At 36.9% G+C, this 21,727-nt stretch overlaps 1 non-coding gene across 1 annotated transcript; it reads right to left on the bottom strand.

Moving 5' to 3' along the window:
• Positions 1–3,042: 3,042 nt before the first annotated feature.
• TRNAV-AAC (transfer RNA valine (anticodon AAC)) lies at positions 3,043–3,115 on the bottom strand. The gene has a single exon. It is a non-coding gene; the product is annotated as a tRNA-Val (tRNA).
• Between the last annotated feature and the right edge of the window lie 18,612 nt (positions 3,116–21,727).

The raw sequence follows: 21,727 nt of genomic DNA, 5'->3' as shown, positions 1-21,727 counted from the left end.
GAGGTCAGGATGAGTTTGCTTGGGAACAGGGACTAGACTGCAGATATTCCTAATGTTGAATTTAGTGAGCTTCCCACAATGCTTAGCAATGACCTCCTCAGCACCGAGGAGGATGCTAGTCACCCTGGGTGTACATGGGAACAGCACTGCTGATGGTGGGCTGTGGGCATGTTCCCCTTTAAACTCAGGGTTAAATATCACCTTTCAATGATATCCATTGATTCAACCAATAAAATATCTACTATCAAAATGGCTTAGTGATTTTTTCAAAGAAGTAACTTGTTTTTTACAGACTAACATTAGATGGCATGAAAACAACTGAATACTTTAGATTTATAAATAACTTACATTATAACATTATATATAACATATAGTATTTAAAGATATTAATGTGTTTTCCTGTTTACAGATGTAATCACATGATGAATAGATCCATTACCATAGGCAAGGCAGGTTCAGCTTAAATTTGGAGTACCAGAAAATTCCAATTCTTATCTCTTAAAATGTAAGTGCTCGATCCCCCCAAAATGATACAATGGGTGCCAGGAAAAAGAAGAATAAAAAGCAATGAAAATAGATAATCTTTGAAATATTAAGGCCCTTTGGACTCCATGGTCCTTTTTGTTTCAGCAGTTCTAACCATTTGTATGGCTTGGTGCTTTGTGACTTTTATTCTCTCTTAGAGGTCTTCTGAAGTGCATAGAAAAAGAAATTCAACTTTAAGATTTTTTAAAGAGAAGTTTTAGGTTCATAGAAACATTGAGAGAAAAGTACAGAGATTTCCCAGATCCCCTCTGACTCCACACATGCACAGCCTCCCCCATTATCAACCTCCCCCGCCAGAGTGGTACAGCTGTTACAACTGATGACCCTACACTGACATGATGTCATCACCCCCAGTCCATAGTTTACGTCAGGGTTCACTCTTGTGTTGTACATTCTGTGGATTTGGACAAAAGCATAACAACCTGTGTCCACCATTATGGTGTCATAATGCGGAGTTTCACTGCCCTAAAAATTTCCTGTGTTCCACCTATTTAGCCCTCCCTGCCAAAAACTCCTGCCAGCAACTGTTACTGTCTGGCCATTTGTTCTCAACTGTCTCCATAGTTTTGCTTTCTCCAGAATGTCATCTAGCTAAAATCATACAGTATGTGTTCTTTCCAGGTGGACTGCTTTCACTTAGTAATATACACTTAAATTTCCTCCATGTCTTGTCATGGCTTACTAGGTCATTTCTTTTTAGCATTGAATAACATTCTATGATCTGGACATAACAGTTTATTTGTTCATTACCTATTGAAGGACCTCTGGGTTGCCTTCAAGTTTTGGCAGTTGTGAATAAAGTTGCTATAAACATGTGTGTGCAGGTTTTCACGTGAATATACATTTCCAGCTCCTTTGGGTAAATACCAAGGAATGCAATGGCTGGATTGTATGATAAGAATATGTCTAGTTTGATAAGAAACTGCTCAACTGTATTCCAAAGGGGCTGTGCCTTTCCATCAGCAATGAATGAGGGTTCCTGTTGTTCTCTGTTCTGGAATTTGACCATTCTAAAAGGAGTATATTGGCATCTCAATGGTTTAATTTGCATTTCCCTAATGACACAAGTGGAGCATCTTTTCTTATGTTTATTTTTCATCTGTGTACGTTATCTCTTTTGTGCAGTGTCTATTAAGGTCTTTGGCCCATTTTTTAATCAGTTTGTTCTCTTAAGCTTGAACTCTTAAGAATTCCAAAACTACCTTAAAAAAATTAAAAAGGATTATATGTATTTCTTGTAATCATCAGAGGATTGTTATACCCTTTTATAAATCTAAAGTGCAGTATGGAAAGTTAGCTGTTTTTCTTTATCTTGAGACATTATCTCTTTTTATCATTAGGAATTACTTTAGCCTAATTTATCAATCAATTCAGTGATCTAAAAAACTAAAGACTAAAATTTTAAAAAAGGAAGAATGGTGGAATTGTCCAAAACTGTGCTAATGTGGTAGCCTTTAGCTACTTATGACTACAGAGCAATTGAAATGTGGCTACTCAAAATTAAGAAGTGCTAGCAATGCAAAATACAAATTACATTTCAGAGACTTAGAATAAAAGACTATAAAATAACTCATTGATAATTTTTCTGTTGATTGTGTTAACATACATTACAGGTTAAATAAATCTGTTACTAAAATAAATTTTACCTTTCTATTCATACTGTATCCGCCTACTAGAAAATTTAAATTTATATAAATGGCTTTCATTACAGTTTTATTAGACAACTGGTTTAGAAAGATGATGCAATAAGAAGACAGGAGAGTGATGATTAAATGAATTTACTATTGTATAATTATCCAGTTTTCTGACTATGTTGCCCAAAATTCTTGCATCATCTTTCAAGAACGTATAGAATGAGAGACACTTATCTTTATAGTCTGCTTTTAGATTTTTATAAGAATTCAGAATTTTTTTTTTAAATTTTCTTCTCATAAAGTCAAAAAGATTAAAATTGACAGAGGAAGATGTTTCAAAATTGTTAAATCAGAAGATGACCATAAAGAGACTGTCACTTTGGATTCAAATGATAATGGTGAAATGAATTGTCTAAGTTAAATTTCTGGCTGAGTTTTTCTGTGATGATATCTTAGATGAACTTTCTCAAACAAAAGGCTTAGTGGTTGAGCAACGTGATTCTAAGGATGAAAAGGAGATATGGTACTTATAGTTAATTATTAAACACGTGAATTTCACCATGTAAATTTGAGAAACATCCTGGCCATCCTATTTTGCTAAAATGTGACAGTATTCTTTAGCTCTAATGATTCTCGTCACCAAAATTTACCCAATATACTTCACAAGTGGCAAAAACTGAAGGTAGGTATGTATCAAAGGTAATTGGAAGAAAATAGATAATGTAGAAATTTAACTCATTGACTTGATCATTCTAATTTGTGTTTATAAACGTAAAAATTAAAATATTTTTTACTTTTGGTGATTCTTTAATTTTTAAAAAATTTATGGAGGAGGTAATTAGGTTCATGTATTTATTTTTAATGGAGGTACTGGGGATTGAACCCAGGACCTTGTGCATGTTAGGCACACACTCTACCACTGAACTATATCCTCCCCTCTATTTCACAGTTTTGGAGCAAAGAACATGGCCATTATCTCTTCAACAAAATCATAAGCCATCAAATGTTACAATTTTTTTTAAAGTATTGCAAATGTTGATGCAAACACAGGATGCAAACATATCAGGGATGTATTTGAAATCAGTACATACAGGATGGTTGTGTCCCAGATTGAACGATAGTTCATGAGCAATTAATTGCATTCAGACTCTACTTCTCATTTTGTGTATATGTATCTCTAAAATCATGAAAACAAGAAAATTTTAGGTTTACCTAAAATTTTACAATTGTTAAAATTTCTGATGATGCTGTTTTTCTCTTTTTTCTTACTTTTGTATTTCATAAAGTTACTAAAATATTTTTAAAAGACATTAGATACAGATGATAATAGATAGTGACTTTTTTCCTATTATACTGTTAGTTATTAGAATAACTTAACTAATAATACAGAACTCCAAAGGCTTAGTATTGAATTAACATGTTTGAATTATCTAAAATTTGCATAGGATTTCTGAGAGCCAGGGATCATATTTCTGTTTTTTTGGTGCACTGTCTAAATTATCTAGCAGGTAACCCAGGGATTTTGTCAGTATACAAGACACTCCTGCCAGCAAAATAAAAGTATGAAACACAGGGTTATATGTGTGTGGTGGGGTATACACAGAGTTGTACGTGTGTGGCAGGGTACACGCTGGAGCCTTCCTGACAGGGAAGATACCCTTGATCTTGACTCAGGGCGCCCACAGGCTGGCAGGAGACAGATAGAAACAGTATTCATTCTTCTTCCAACAGATCTTTCTCTTTTCACATTCCACAGTTCTCTTACAAGGTAAACTAGAACATAGGACACTTCCAACCTTGAATACAGACATCTCTTTGTAACCATAGAGGCCTTAGTGTTTATTATTATTTTTTGTACTCAACTGACACTTTTTTTTTTCCCAGATGCTTCAGACTCATTCCAAAAATGGTTATGTAGATGTATAGATTTTCATGGGAATACAAAGAGAGTGAAAAGAATTACTGGGCTGAAAGAAGTCGGATGCCTGGGGCCCGATGCTTAATTTTCTGCACCTCAGTTTCCACATCTGTAAAATGAGGAGTGTGAACCCCTGACTTGGCAGTATTTTGGTAAATATCCTTTAGGAGAGAGCTGAGGGGTGGCATAAAACAGCTCTGCCAAAATAGATGTGAGGGTATAGTTTTAAGACAAATTACAGTCTGAAAGCTAAAAAAAGTATATATGTGTGTGTGTGTGTGCTTAAGTATAAAACTTTTTTTTTTTTTCAGGTAGGAGTAGTTCATTAATTTAAAGTTGTGCTTTCAAAGTCAATGTTGGGTGTGTGCTTAAATTTTATGAGATTTGTAACTCCTCACACTAATCCTGAATCTGTGTGCCAAGTGGGTGGCAAGTACCAGCAGGTGAATTTCTCTTTTGTGATTCAGATCAGAATTCTAGGCCTGGGACCTTGGAGGTACAGCAGTTTGTAATTCGAGTAAAAGTTAGATATGGAGGGCTAAGAGACAGGAAGGAATTTCTAGCAAAGAGAGCTTGGCTTAGAGAACAACATATTGGAAATTAAGAATTTTCAGGCACTGTAGTTCATCTGACATTTGCTCTATAATTTTGAGAGTAACTCAAATTTATCTATAAGAAATTATGATGATTATGTTCCTAAACTCTAGGTACTATCTTCTACACGTTGATCATTTTGCTCGGCAATTTTTTAGGTAAGTTTGCTTTAGCTGTACCCAATTTTTCTTCAACTTATCAATACCTTCCTAATACTACTCTGCTCCATTAATGAGTCAAAGTTAGAGAAGGCACTCAAAAGTACTCACAATACCTGGGGTGCAGAAAAACCGGGATTTTAAATGAGAGTGAAAGGAGAAGAAACACAAAGTTCAACCTATTTTCTGATTCTGAGCTGTGCAATGAATAGAAATTCTGCTTTGTCATTCCCCAGGGCCACCTGCCAAATACATTTTGGATGTGTTCAGAATGTCTGCTCTCAAGGATTCTGGAACTACATTCGTATCAAGGTACCAACATGTTCGGTATATTTTAACAAATCTTGGTTTTCATAAATACTCAGCTGAAAGGTTATAAAAGAATGTTCTAGGAAATTCACCTTTGTGAATCGCACTCAGGCAGGAGAAGCCAAGCCCTAGGAAAAATATTTCTAACACCTGGTGTTCAAAACGATTCTTGGGCCACTGATAAGTGTGTAGGTATGTGGGTATGTAGGTGTGTGTGTATATGAGCTATGTTTTTTTCTCTTTTACTTCTTTTAAAAAATTACACAGATTTTCTTTTTTAAGAAAAAAAATACATAGCCAGTTTCAAGATAGGGACATCTCAGTATCCTTTCCCCTTGCCTTTTGCTTTTTCAGAGACCTAGAGATGTTTTACCCTAACTGGTTTACTTGTAAGCAGCATAAACTCTCAGCAAAATGATGTGCCAGTTGTTTGGGGAATATTCCCATTTCCCTGCCTATTTCCCTCTTGTCCTTTCTACTGAAGACACCCACATTGTGTTCCAGTCTCCACTCAAATTTGATGTTCCCAGGTGAGTGGTAAATCCTTCTGTGATGGCGAGGGCACAGAGGTTATTTGCCCATTGCCAGGAATCCAAGCCATTCCTTGGAGGTAGTAGTTGCCGGCCACTTCATTCTTGTTGACCCCTACCCTCAGGCCTGTGATACCTTCAAGAGTCACATGCAGGGCAGGAAGTCATGTCTAAGTGTAGTCTCAGCCAGGCGCAGCAGAAGGCATCATGTTGTCCCGTGGCTGGCTGGTATTCAATCAGGATTCGGCAATCAATGGGAGTTCTGTCTTCTCAGATACTGCCTTTCTTCTTCCCTCTTATAATATCCTATTCATGAGAAGAGAACGTAGCTTGGCTGCGTCTCTGCTCCATCTTTCATCTCCTTTGCCTCATTACTTCTTGTCCTGGGGTACAATCCCACAGTCTCTGCTCATCATCACGGCCTCTGCAACACTTTGACCTCCCTTGATGAGGGTGGCAGGAGGGTAAATGTCTGCCTCTCTCTCATGATTGTAATGCATTCTTTCCTTCCCTGAGGAAAAGAGCTCCCCTGTCTCTTGGCTGAAAGACTATTTTCTTGAACTATGAACTCCTCTCCAATTATTTTCACAGTACTCTTGTGTAATACCAGGCTCTCCTCCTCGTGTTGAATGGGTCAGTGCCCTCCCGGGGAGAAAACAGAGCTCAGCAAAGGTCTTGCACAGGGGTGGCACGTGGGCTTTGACTCCCTGAAGGTTCCCTTTGTGCTTCCTGTCCCCAGGCTTGCTCAGTTCCCCTTGATACTTTCCGGCCTGTGCAAGGCACGGTGGGAAATTCATGGCTGAGAAAGACAGAGCTCTATGATCTTAGAAGCACAGTCCAAGAGAAACTTGGAAACCGTCTAGCCTAAGTTCCTCAATTTATGGAGTAGGAAGCTGAAGTCCAGGCAGAAAAGAAGATGGCCCAGCATCTCACAGCAAGGCTGCAAGCAACTAGTCAACAGCAAGGAAGAACCAGTTGGTCCCAACCTTCCTATCCCGCTGTCGGTGCAACACAATCTCTGTTTCACACCACAGCAAGGCCCTTGTTCTTATTCTTATCTTTTTTCCTCACTCTCTCTTTCTCAGTGGAACATGACAGTGAATACTTTCGGGTGCTGTTTACAAGTGGATCTTTCTCTGCTTGCTTTACTGTTTCTCCACCCCCATGCTCTTGTTTAGCCATAAACACCGGTGACCTGAAGCACCCTCTGGAATTCGTGTAATGGGGTACTGGAACCAGTTATGACTTTTATGTTTTTAGTGCTATGCAAATCAGCTCTTGCTGCTTCTGCCACCTGGTTTGATATATATATATATATATATTTTTAATTTACTATTGAATGCAAAAAGGAATGTTCATTGTGGTGCCTGGATTAAGAATTAACATGTCTGATTTACACAGATTTTCTTTTTTAAGGAAAAAAAATATATAGCCAGTTTCATTGCCTATCTATCAAAAATTCCTTTTGGAAAACTTAGGTTCTCTTTGACCCAAGAAAGATATTGTATCTGCTTTAAGCCTAGCACCCCTTAGCGGGACTGGGACTAGTGTCCTTCCCAATTGGACAATCTCCTGAAGCCAGAGAATGCCTGGGCCTAATGATTTTATACCATATCTCCCACAGTATTGGAAAACCAGTGTTCTGCATTGAAGAGTGTGTATGGGAAACAGGTGTTGAATGAAAGGGTGAATGAGAGCTAGGTTCTGCAGTCTGATCCCCCCTGTATTCTCATCTTGACATCACTACTCAGCAGTTGATGACTTTGGAAAAATCATTTAATTTCTCTGCCTAGTTTGCCTCATGTGTAAAATGGGGTAATTGTGGCACCTCATAACTTTGTTGTGACAACTAGCTGAGTTTATACCTGCCAAGTATTTTTTCTAAGTTTTGCAGAAAGGCTTTCTCAGAGAAAGATCCTCCCACACTTTGGAAGAAACATACTAGGAGTTGTTTCTTCCGTTCCTGTTCAGAAGCATCAGGAAGCCCCATACTGGGATCAGGACGAGGTTACAGAGATAGAAATGAGAGGGGCTGTCCTACAAGGAGGGGGAGTGACACACACAGGAGAGTCCAGGGCCTGGGCGCTAACCGCCCCTCTGCTACAAACTCCCAGGAACCCTTGGACAGGACACGCGGGTCTCAGTTGTTCCCATCTCCAAGAAGCTAGAAGAGCTCTAAGTTTTCTTCTATCATTAGTATTCCAGAAACATATAGTTCTCCATGAGGCAGCCTGCCATTTGAAGAAGACAACGAGGACTTGACTACCTACTGGCGTTACTTAGCTAAAATTCAGGGGCCACAAGAGTTAATGTTGTTTAGGGAAAATCTGTGGGAGGTGCTAATGGGACTTGCTGGCATAAAAGCAAAGATTTCTGTGAAAGCTGTAAGTATTTTCCATGAAAACTCTCCCTTCAGGCCATGCCTTTACCAGCTGAGATACCCTCTTCTAATCTCTCAGGAAATAGAAGAGATAATGTCAACACGAGAAAAGAAGTGGCAAAAGAAGTGTTCTAGATTATTCATACAAAAAATTATACTACCAAGAAAAATAAAGCTAAAGGAAATCCAGTAAAAGACTTTATGATTTAGATTGATTGCATAAGTATTAAATCTTTCTATGTTTTATATATACTAATACAAAGTTTTCTAAGAAATTTCATATAATTTATCTCTTTTGACTTCCGCAACCTCGTGAAATAAGCAGAGCAAATATTATCAGCCATAGTTTACAGTTGAGAAAGCTGAGCCTCTGAGAAGTTATATACATGGCCAGGTTCACAAAGCTTTTTAGTGGTAGAATCAGGAGCCACCCCAAGTCTGTCCATTCTAGTTCAAAGCTCTGTTCTATATTTCCAAATTTGCAAATAATTTTTCAATGGATCACTTCCCTTGGGCTGAATACATACACATCCCGGCAGCAGAAGCCTGTGGTTTCAGAATCTATCACCCTCAGATGACATTCAGTGCACTCAGACCCCAACTGGAGGGATAACCCTTCAGTGAATGGCTAGCCATTGCCAAAAGGATAAAGCCCACGTACAGTCTGTCACTGGTTTACTCTTTAACATCATCCAACCAAGTTGGACTACTCAACATTCTCTGCTAGAACAAAATCTTCATTAAGCAGGGGTTTTGTGTTGTTCACTGATAAATCCCCACATAGGGACAAGTGTGAGACCTCCTCATTCTGTAGGTGGGGATACTGTTGCCCAGGTGATTTGAGTCAGTCTCCTAAGATCACACAACTAGCCAGTGAACATCTGGAGCGATTTCCCAGGTGTCATCTTCACATCCACATCAGTACTGTTTCCGTCACTCCATGGTAGAAACATTCCTAATTGCTTCTCTGATTTTCTAGTGCAAAGCATGCTCTAATTTGATTTGAGCTAAGCCATAGTAAACTAGCAAGATCCTGAGAGTGAAAATTACTTCCCAGGATATGAGGTGAGGGCAACCTACCCTCAGCTCTCAGGTCTTAGTTGGGAAAAAAAAGTCAAGTCTGTTCTTCCCTAAACCTCCCTACTGGTTGGGAACCCCACCTGGGCCTCAGGGGAGAGGGTTGGTCCCAGTTATCTGATGAAGTTAGCTTGTACCACCACACCCATGTTCTGCTGTTCCTAGATTTCTATTGCAGAGACAGAGATGACACAGGGAAAAGTGACTTCTGTGGGTCTAATTGGAGAGACAGTCCCATCAGAGCTAGAAAATACCTGCATTCTTCAAAGGCTTTAGTATTCATGGTGCTTCAGTACTGCCAAAGGCCCGCCTTGAAAAGAGACCCAGAATGCTTTTTTGCAGCAAAGTTAATCCCACTGAAAGCTTCTTCAATTAAAGCAAGCTCTAGGGGCTGAGAAATAGACAAGTGAATTAAGCCTTAATGACTCAGCTCCTCTTTCCTCCTTGCCCTTGTTTATGAGCCAGGAATGTGGGGCGGAAATGAGTTAGGTCAAATCTCTGTTTGAGCTCTATGAAGCAAAAAACTAGGATCTATCCACACCCAAGGTGATTTTGTTACAAAATGCTGTTTCTTTACAATAAGTCTTCCCTATCATTTGGCTCCAAGAAGTAGGAATCTCATGTTTACAAGTCTGGGAAGAAACGTGCATGGAGAGGAAGGCAGAGATGCCTATCAAAAGGCCACTGAGATGTGGTCAAAGCAGTCGCTTTTGCACTAAAAGGAACTGAGTGATTCACGATGTTAGGTTAGACTCCCTACCATCAGACCCAGGAACAAAAATTCATAATGGACCAGTGATTCCTTGACAAAGTGCTCTAAGGGAAAACTAGTAAGAGGGTCGGAGAAGACAGGACAGGGAAGAAGAGAACGCCAGCCAGGCAAGGGTACCATGTCAGGCAAAGTCCTGGGCAGAGCGGCTTCAGCTTGAACTTGGAGGTGAACTCTAGAAAGTCTCCTTGGCTCAAAGTGGTCCCAACCTGAGGCCAGGGAGCGTGAACTTCACAATCCTGTACCTATCAGTCATTGGCAACGGGCTCTCCTAGGAGTATACAAACTTCCAGGCACTTCCAGCTATCTGTTTCCCAATAGAAGGCTCCGGTAACTCAGGAGCAGTCCTCTAACCCCAGCCACAATTTCAGGTTGTTGGAGCTGAAACATATCAAAGATCAGAACACATATTTAAGAAAAAAATTTTTAATCTGCAAAGAGAAAACAACAACAACAAACATTGCCTTGAAGGTATCTAGGCCTTAACCCAATGGAATCCTATCAGCTACATTCCCAAAAGCTTTCTTTTGGCTTGGAGATCTGTGTTTAAGAGGTTTACCTTCTTTTATTAACTTGTAGTCACTGTGCTAATGCGTTTATGTAAACGCCATGGTGCCATGGTGTTTCCTACATATACTACGTGGTAGAGCAAGGCCACTGGAGCTTAGTCGTCTCAGGTTTAAATCTTAATTTATTCATTTATCAACTGAGTAATTTTATGAAAGTTACTCCACCTCTGTGTGACTCAGGGAAGTGGCTGTGAGGAATAAAGAGAATAACCAAGTAGACATTCAATAGCCCAGTCATGGCATGTGGGCAAAGTCTCAGTAAATATTGGTTATTAACAATGTTGATGGTAGCAATAATAATATTGTACTTCATTTATTTGTTCATTTATACAGCAAATATTTATCCAGCACCTACGAGGTATCAGAGCCTCTTCTAGGCCAAGAATTACGAAGGTGCTAGACAAAGATCATGCCCTGGCAGAACTTACATTCTGATGAGAAACAAATAATAAGCACACAAGCAAGTAACTAACACAGTATCAGTTACTGACAAACACAAATAAGAAAACAATAACTGACTTTGTTTTTCTCTTGGGAGTTTGAGATTTGCAAACATTAACTACTATATATAAAATAGATGAAAAACAAATTTCTTCTGTATAGCACAGGGAGCTGTCTTTAATATCTTGTAGTAATCTATAATGAAAAAGAATATGAAAACAAATATATGTATGTATATGTATGGCTGAAACATTATGCTGTACACCAGAAACTGACACAACATTATAATTGACTATACTTTAATATTTAAAAAAAAATAAAAGAAAACTGAAGCAAGGCAAAAGTACAGAAGACTAGTAGGGCAGGAGATGGAGATTATCATTAAATACAACGGTCAAGGAACACCCCTCTGGGAAGAATAATTGAGCAGAGACCTGAATCAGTTGAAGGGTGAGCCACGGAAAGACCTGAGGAGCAGTGTTCTGGGAAGAGGTTATAGTAAGAGCAAAGCTCCTGGATGGGAATATACTCGGCATGTTAAGGACAGAGGAAGAATCCAAGAGAATGAAGCAAGCCAAGAGTACTAGGAAATAAAATCAGAGACAGTGACGAGGACCAGACCAGATCACATGAAGCCAAGTCACCCAAGGTAAGGAGGGTGACTTTTACTTAATCTGACTGTGGCAGGAAATCACAGTCACAGACAGTGACACAGACAGTGACAAATGTGAGTTATGTTTTAAAAAGATAACTTTCTTTCCTATATAATGCCAAAAGGCTCAAGGGCATCTGTGCAAATCACTTCCTAGTAACAGCCCTGGATCTCACACTCCGCAAGCTCAATGAGCAAACTAATCTTTGTAGCAAACATGAGCTACCAATGTATTTATGTCCTTACGTTGTCTTTCAGACAATAATAATAATGATCTCTAATATTTACAAAGAAAGTCTCCATAAGTAATCTCTAATATAAAAATATGGCTGCATCAACAGATGAATGGATAAAGAAGTTGTTGTGCATATAAACAATGTAATACATTTCAGCTATAAAAAAAAGAAAGAAATATGCCATTTGCAACAATATGGATGGACCTAGAGATTATCATATTAAGTGAAGTAAGTCAGACAAAGACAAATATCGTATGATATCACTTATATGTGGACTCTAAAAACATGATGTAAATGGACTTATTTGCAAAACAGAAATAGACTCACAAACATAAAAAACAAACTATGGTTACCAAAGAGGGAAGGGGGAGGGGGAGGAATAAATTAGGAGTTTGGTATTAACATAGACACACTACCATATATAAAATAGATGGAGAGCAAGGACCTATTATATAGCACAGGGAACTATATTCAATATCTTATAATAACTTATAATGGAAAAGAATCTGAAAAATAATATATATACATATATGTGTATAACTGAATCACTATGCTGTATGCCAGAAGCTAACACAACATTGGAAATCAACTACACTTCAATAAAAATTTTAAAATATTTAAAAAAAAATGACTGAAAAATCACCATTCAAGTATCATTAATCTTTAGTTCCTCCTATTTTGCAGGTTTCTGGTTTATATCCTTAGTTTTTCTGCCTTTTTGGAGTGTGGTCTGTCCCATTAAACTAACTGCTTTAGGTTGATTTTATGTAACAAGCTAGCCTGGTTTGCTAGAATGAAAATTGCATACCATTGGAAATTAATATTTTGATGTATTCCATTTCACACAAAATTCCTCCATTTATACACTTCTGATGGCTCTTCACTGACTGCAGATTGAAGTTCAGTCCTTAGCTGAGTGTATCACTGCTTCTCTTCCTGGAGTGGGCAGACATCCCCAACGTGCCTTAGCTAACCACCTTCTTACACAAGGGAATCACCTACCATAATACAGCTCTTCTCCGCTGTCTCTCAAAGACAGCATGCACAGTTGCACTGTGCATCATTGTTTGTTTTTTTTTTCTTTGCCTACATGTTATGTTTCTCTCGAGGCCGAGTTTTGGTCCCACCTCTATGTGGGACTTCCCTGACAATGAAATCTTCACTGGTTATTCCTCATTCTGAACTGCTTCTGCAGTTGATCATATGCTAAGTGTACTGATCTTTTACACTTAGATTTTGACTGATAAAGAACACGTTGATCCCTCCAGGCCATCTACAAACTTATCGGAGGTTGGGATGACATCTTACCTGTCTTTGTACTCCAGGCACTCTGCTTATTGCACTTGACTTTCCCATCAAACTCATCCTTCTTCAGTCCTGCTAAATTCACACGTCTGTCTGCCCCCAGTACTCCTACTTTTATCCTTTTTTTGTTCACTTTTGTATCATGTATGAATGTCAGTTGACAAACTGGAATGTGCAATAAATTTATTTATCTTTATTTTTATGAAAACTTAATTTCTATTTCAACCTCTGCTTTTGCCACAGCAAAAGAAGTCTCAGTCAGTTCAGGCTTTTTCCTTTCTTTACCTGAAGTTTAGTTTCAGTTGTATTCAGTGGGGAGGGAGGCTCAAGTACATTCAGTCGTTGGCCCACCCACATATCCACTAAGAATTCCATGATCCCATCTGGTTCTTAGATGGGGTGTCATTTCTGAGAGGTTGCTTTCTGCCCTGCCAATTCCCACCCCAGGCCTGCAGCTCTCTCCTTGCCAGGCTTAGAAGCGTGGTAATTTCTCTGATGCTGTTTAGGATTCCAGCTGCCTAGACACACACACAAAGTCCATACTGAAATCTTATGCAGAGCTCTGTTCTTTTTTTTTAAGTTGAAGTATAGTCAGTTTACAATATTGTGTCAATTTCTGGTGTACAGCATAATGTTTCAGTCATACGTATACATACATATATTCCTTTTCATATTCTTTTTCATTACAGGTTACTACAAGATAGTGAATACAGTTCCCTGTGCTCTACAGTAGGACCTTGTTGTTTATCTATTTTTTATATGGTAGTTAGTATCTGCAAATCTCGAACTCCCAATTTATCACTTCCCACTCCCTTTTCCCCCAGCTAACCATGTTTGTTTCCTATGTCTGGGAGTCTGTTTCTGTTTTGTAAATAAGTTCATTGGTGTCTTTTGTTTAGATCCTACCAGGGCTCTGTTCTTATAGCAGGAAACATGGCTATTCTCTCCAGTGCCCACCAATGCCTACATTCTCGTCTCTTTCATATCATTAGATGCAATGGTCAAGGAAGGTCTCTCAGGGAAGGACAATTGAAAAGATACCTGAGTAAGTTGAAGGGGTGAGTCACGAAAAGATCCAGGAAGAGGCCATAGTAAGAGCAAAGGTCCTGGATGAGAATATATTCTTCCTCTCTGTGAGGAAAAACTTCTTTGATCTGGAGGAAGCCAAGTCCCATCTTCTTTCTAATGTTGTTGTCTCTGCCTGAATTCTCTAAGTTACCCTTAGCGATATATAAATAACTGAAATCGAGGAAAACACTAGCAGATCATTTTCTAATTCTACCTTTAAACTTCTCTATCTTAAGGCAACAGAACAACTTTGTATTGATTAAGCAGGTATGTGGACGTTAATAAATTGCCAGGAAAAATAATGATCGTGGGTATCAAATGTTATCCTATCATAATTATTTTAAAGAAGCACAAACTTCTTTTCCACCTAATTCATCAGCTAGGGTGACGATTTAGAATCTTTCCTCTTACCCATCCATTGGTCTTTTTGTACATGAAACCAATACCAAAGATAACTTCTTGGCCTAAAATTGGGTCCAATAATAACCAGACTCAGAAGATTCTGCTTAGAAAAAAAATAGAATGGATAAACAAAATAAAAATATTTAAAGTAGATAGGGGTAAACTATACACAAAGAAGAGACAATTCTAGATGTTCAGAAGAAGAAATCAATTCCACTAATTAGTCTCTTATCTTCCATAAGGTTCACCCAACTGACTACATATATGAGATATTCAGTGGGCCTCTGTGGTTAATGATGATAATGATCATGATCTCTAACTGAAGATCAACTATAATTTTCTTTATTTTCTTAAAACAGTAATTTGATGTTTTGTAATAGAGAGCATTTCGTCTTTCCAAAAGCCCATCGTATATAGTTATGCAGTGAACATGGGCACAACATGTAGAGTTGTGACCTTTACTATAGATAACATACGCTTGTATATGTGTGATGAGGACTGTAGAGAGCTGGGGAAAAAAGTGTTTTGTTCTAACAAAACCAGCATGCAAAGACAAATTCCCAAAAGAAAGAAGTAAAGAGTTTTGAGAAAAGGGCAGAATTTTACAATTTACACAGTTGTCATATGGGTTACAGGTCCCTCTTAGTCCTAAACATCAAAAACTCTCTAATTTGCTCCTTACAGGTTTGCTTTAAAAAAAAAAAAAAAATGCACCTGAACCCTTGATTTCATTCACGCCAGCAGGCTTTGGGAATACACCAAGGACCACCATTTAGTTAAAAAACAACAACAACAGACAGCAGAGACCTCTGTAAGTAAGATTATAGAAACGTAACAGACCTAGTCATCATCTCAGAAAGCTCAGTCTCATTTATGAAATAACACAAAGACGAACAGTTGGGGTACAACGTGATGAACGGTATTAACGAGTATGAAGTGTTGAGGAAGCACTAAGAAAGAAATAAGTTAACTCTGCCGTAGAGGGTAGGAGAAAGCTTCAGTGAGGAAGTCACATTTGACCTGAATATTGTGGAATTAGTGGGGACTTCCCAGGTAGAAAAGGGAGGGGATGCTTCCCAGAAAAAGGAAACAGCACATACCTGTTTCAGGGAAGTGAATGATTCTGCTACAAAATATTACTGAGGTTGGACCTCAGGGTACAAGGGGTGTGGAGAAGAGTGATGAAAGATGAATCTGGTAAAGCTGGTTGAAGGCTGCTAAGATCACAGAGGGCCCTGTCTGCCAGATCTTTGAATTTATGTAAATATGGAGCAAAGAATTGCAACCCTGTGAAAAAGAAACTTCAGAAGCTGTTGCAAAGGGTGAGGCACTTTAGAAGCTGAGTTTTAGAAATGTCTGGCAGTAACCTTGAGATGGACTGAAGGGAAGCAAAGGACTACTGAGGTTTACTAGTACAGGTAGGAGAAGGACAAACCTAACTTCAGGAGCCGCTTAGGAACCTCTGGCATTGCAGGACATGATGGAAAAGGCCTAATTGTCTTAAGAACAAGAATCTGACTCTGATACTTATTCTATTCCCAGCACCAAGCAGCTCATGGTGTTGTAAAGGAGAGCAAATCTGATTCCACATTAGATCTGTCCATTTAGCTCTAACCCTGTGCTCTGTTTCCAGTGCTTAGGCATGCTGGTTCTGCACCATTTATAAAAGATTGTTGCCTATAGTCTGAAATATACAGGATAGCCTATTCTCAAGGGTCCCACCTTTAAGGGTGTAACACTTTCCCGTTCACATGAAGGTAACAAGTTGCAGAATAGAAAATAACATTTGTCTCACTGGAGGTTTACAGGGACATCATGACCTGACTTACATGGACAGCTGCAAGAACAAAGGATTACATGAACAAGAACAAAGGATTCTTGCAAATCAAGGAGTTTGCAACAACCAACCACACACTCTCCCCCTTATAAAAGGAACCTGAATTCTGACTTGGGTAAAATGGCTCTCTAGGACTTAGTCCTCCATCTCCTTGGTCGGCTTGGCTTTCTGAATAAAGCTGTTATTCCTTGTTCCAACACCTCATCCCCTGATTTCCTGGCTTATCACATGGTGAGCAGAACAAGTTTGGACCCTGTAATAATGGTACTAATTCCCTGTGGGCCATCTACTCCTGAGGTCCACAAAGAGTATAGGTATTTATTTGCAATCTCTTTATTATTTATTCTCACAGAATTTTGCTTCTTTTTTAAGAGCAGTTTCCTTATATTTGGAATTATTCTTTCATATGTGTGATTATTTGACAATTGTCTGATGATCCTCACTAGACTCTGATCTCTGAAAGACCAGGAGTTGTGCCTGCATTTTGCTCATCACTGTCTCTGGAGGCTAACAGAGAACCTGACATATAGTGGGTGCTCAACAAATGTTTGTTGAAAAATGTTGACTGATACATTGAGAAACAGTGGAGGTGATGGCATTCTGCTTGGGAAAATGTTTTGTTTTTCTTGTTTTTCAAAATGGCAAACAAAATTTTCAATCTGTTATTTAATTACTACTTAATTTATTTTTTTGGCCATTTATATCAAATTTTATCTCCAACACTACATGTGAACACTAACTCTGTAAGTTAAATTCCAGATGTGAAATTCACTTGAAATAGGAACCAAATTTGACCAAATTATTTTATTTTCTGGACTTTAAATTCCCAAAATAAAATAATATCAACTGCATAGCCTGGCTTTATTAGTATTTCCTATCTCTCTCTTTCTTTCTTTCTTTCTTTCTTTCTTTCTTTCTTTCTTTCTTTCTTTCTTTCTTTCTTTCTTTCTTTCTTTCTTTCTTTCTCTCTCTTTCTTTCTTTCTTTCTCTCTTTCTTTCTTTTCTTTTTCTTTCTTTCTGCCTTTTCTTTCTCCCTTTCTTTCTCCCTTTCTCTCTCTCTCTTTTAAAATATTTTTTTCTTCCATAACCACAGAGGACTTTTTTAACCTAAGGCAAATAATTTTGCAAACATGACTTTAAATGTGATGAGGTTCCATTAAGAAACTCCATGCATGTCCTAATTCTAACAAGCATGCACATAAAGAGACAGTCAAAGCACTTCATTAAAGCCCGAAAGATTAAGGCAAAAGATTACACAATAAAACCACCCACATTCAGTTTTGCAAATTTAACAGTCAGCCTGAATCACCGCCCTAGAGCAGCCTGCATTCTGTTCCAACTTGAGGCTTTAGCTTACCATTCAAGACCCAAGAAAATAAAATATTAGTATTGGTGACCAAAAAGGCAGGTGTATTTCTCTTTCCTTGGTTACTCTTAGCCCTGGAGGCAGCAACTGTTTCTCGTTTTTCACTTAGTAAACATATCTCTTGGGAGGTAATTAAAGAACCAACACAAATCTTAAGATCACTAAAGAATAACAATTGGTTCTATTTCTAGCACCAGAATCACTGCCTTAAGAATCTCAAAAACTAGTTTTTAAATCAGCCTTACCCATCCCTGAGTCACTGCCACCACAGTATCCCTCATGTTATTCATCCCATCCTTTAACCCATTTTTTTCTCTTCTTACCCTTGTGTTCATGTTGTTACCTTCGCCTGAAGTAATGGCTCTCTCCTGTTAATCCTAGTCCTTCTTCAAGTGTCCACTCAAATGCTACCCTCACAATCTCCCTCATCCTTCTAGGCAAACTATAGTATTCCTTTATCTGCATTCCTACAGCACGTGGTTTATGCACTGTTGCATAATTTTTCTACTCTCTACTATTCCAGTCATCTGGTTGTCTGTTATTTTTCTGTTATTAGATTGTAAGCCCCTTTAAGTCAGTAACTGTGGAATTAGTACCCATAGTCCTACTTAGAGCCCAGTTTGTGCCCCAAATAGTGGAGACTGGTGATAATAAATGATGAATGAATGGATTCTAAAAAGTATTTGAGGCTCTTTACAATAATAGATACAGGTAGAGTAAGATAATTAAGTAACAAATAAAAGAAATATCTGTTATAGAAGAAAGAAAGAGAACTATAAAGCAATGTCAATGGAGTCACTGTAGTTGAGAATAAAATTAACATTAACCTCCTGGCAAGCAATGAAAAAAGAGAGCTAAAGGACCACATTACTCACATGACTCAATTAGAAGTAAGTGGAAATGCAAAATTGACAAGTTCTCAAAAAGACTGAAACTGAATCTCAAAGTTTCACAACCCTTTATAGAAGTGAGATGATCTACCTGTAATCTATTTGTGAGTTAAAAGGAAATAAAATACCTTTCAGAAGAAGAAAAAAATACAGAGATGCACACATTTTTATGTATACTGTCAAGCATTCAATCCAAAATTACCAATTAGGCCAAGAGGAAGATAAAATGGTGAAGAGGAAAACTAACAAACAAAAAACTATAAATAGCCCAACAGGTGAAACACATATGTATTTTCCAAAACTGTCAAAAGAAATTAATCCACAGAGTCAGAAAGCTCTATTTAGCTCAGTCAGGGTAAGTACAAACAAAACCACCATTAGACACATCAGGGGACAAAATACTAAAACAAAAAACAAAAAACAAAAAACCAAAAGCAGAAAGAATATTTTAAAAGGATTCAGAAAAACAGACACATTTCTTACAAGGAATTTCAAGACACATTTCCTTTATCAAAAGACTGATAAAATTATTCTTCAAAGGAAATTATGAAGCCCATAAGAAAAGAAACTAATATTAAAAAACGAAAAATAAAACTCACAGTCTAAAATTATATACCAAGTGAAAATATCTTTCAAAAATAAACATAAAATAGAGACATTTTCAAATATAGTGAGAAAAGTCATTGGAAAACATGTACAAAAAAATCTACTAAAGGGTATAATTTGAGCAGAGGGAAAATGATCCTAAACAGAAATGCAAGAAGGAAATTATCTTACAGAAATGTAAATAGGAAACAGTAATCACTGGAAAAGGTAACTATGTAGGTGAATAGAAATGAACATTGGTAGTATAAAGCAATACTGGTAATATAATGTGGGTTTAAAATATACATATAATTAAAACACTTGACCATAATACCAGAATAGGCTGAATGGGGAAAATGGAATTTAATTATCCTTAATTCCTTGCATTTTCTGAGAAATGGACAAAATATTAGAGTAAACACTACAAAATTCAGGGATTCATATTGCAGTCCCTAAAAGAAAAGAAAAATAGCTTATAATTAATAAGCTAATAACTGGGAAAATGGAATAATTGAAAAAATGATTAATCAAAAAGAAGACAACAAAAGAAAAAAATGAGGAACAAATGGGCAAACAAAAAAATGAATAAAAAGATGGTAGATTTAAACTTAAAAATATCAATGATAAATTTATCTGTAAACAAGCTACATACTTCAGATTTGATAAAAATAAAGATACACATTTAATTTATGAGTCACACTGTAAACATAAATAAGTAGAGAGGTTAAAAATAAAGGAGTGGAGAAAAGATATTATCAAACATTAACCAAAATTTACCTAGTGTTACTCTATTAATATAAGGCAAAGTAGGCTTTAAGGCAAAAAAAAGCATTGTTAGAAATAATAAGAAATAAAAATTGTAACAATTATAAATTTGTCTGTACCTAATAACACAATCTCAATATATAGAGTAAAATATGACACAACAATAGTCCAGTTGAGAGATTTAAAACTTTCTCTAGAGTAAATGATAGAAAAAGCAGGCAAAAGTCAGTACAAATAGAAAAGATTTGAACTTTATAGTTAACAAACTTGATCTTAATGTTTCAAAGTATTAAAATAATACAGAATATGTTCACTAGAAAAATATACTACATGTATAGTTACAAAAATAGTGTACAAATCTCAAATGTTTGCATATTAACCAATAGACTTTTAAAATAACCCAGGATCAATGAATAAATTATAATGTAAATTACAAAGTATTTTGAATAACATACAGAAAAATGTGGCCTATGAAAATGTGCAGTATGCATCTAAAACTGGCATAAAAGAAAAACTTTTGGCTTTATAGGTTTGCACTAGAAAAGAAGAAAGGTTGTATATTATGATTTACGTTTTTATCCTAGGACATTAGGAAAATAACAGTAAAGGAAACACTAAGGGAACAAAAAGAAGATAAGTTGAGTGCAAATTAACAACTAAAGCCCAAAAGTACAATAGAGAGTATTAAAAAGCTGAAAAAAATTAATGAAATGGTAAACATTTAAGCCAGACTGATCCAAGAAAATTAAAAAGTACAAATTACCAGTATTAGGAAGAAAAATGGGACATCATCATTGATACAGATATCAGATAATAAGAGAATGTTAAGAAAAAATTTTGACCAGTAAATTTGCAAATTAAATGAAATGAACAAACTCATGAGATTACAACTGACCAAAACAGACGTAAAAAGAAAGTAAATCTGAATAGTCCAGTATCTGATTTTTAAAAAGTAGTTTATAATTTTAAAACAGCTCACAAAAAACTTTACAGGCATAGATGGCTTCAAAAGTAAAATTTCCCAAACATTTGTAAAGGGAAGAGCATCACAGAAGGAACAAATGATGGCAAAATAAAATCTTTTCTTTTTCTTTCTCCTAATTGATCTAAAAGATAACTGTTTAACATAAGATAATAATAGCATCTTGGGTAAACACAGTATATGGATAAGTGAAATGGATGACAGCAATGCCATCAGAAATAGAAGGCAAGAACTGAGAATCCTCTGTTACAAACTATCTGCATTACATGTAAGTGGTGCAGTGTTGTTTAGACAGTGGACTTCCATTAACTTGAAATGAATATTGCAGACACTATAGGTTGATCATTAAATAACTTTAAATAAATATAATAGATTTGCTAAGAGCAGTGATAAATGCAATCATATAAAATAATTAACCAGGAAAAACTTTATTTAAATTAAGTTAGAAAAAGAGGGAAAAAAGAAACAAAGAATAAGTGCAATAAACAGGAAATGGTTAAAAACATGGTAGATTTCAACCCAACCATATTAATAATCACTTTAAATGTGAATGGTCTAAGCACATTGAAGAAGATAAAATGCGAGTGGATAAAAACAAAGAGGATGCAACAGCATGTTGTCTACAAGAAACTCATTTTAAAGACTCAGTTTAAAAGTAAAGATATACTATGCTAACTCTAACCAAAAAAACAAAACTAGAGTAGTTTTATTAAT

The sequence above is a fragment of the Camelus bactrianus genome, chromosome 1, assembly GCF_048773025.1.
Source record: "Camelus bactrianus isolate YW-2024 breed Bactrian camel chromosome 1, ASM4877302v1, whole genome shotgun sequence".
NCBI lineage: Eukaryota > Metazoa > Chordata > Mammalia > Artiodactyla > Camelidae > Camelus > Camelus bactrianus.
The sequence above is the reverse complement of the archived record's forward strand: the minus strand, read 5'-3'. Positions and strand labels throughout refer to the sequence as shown.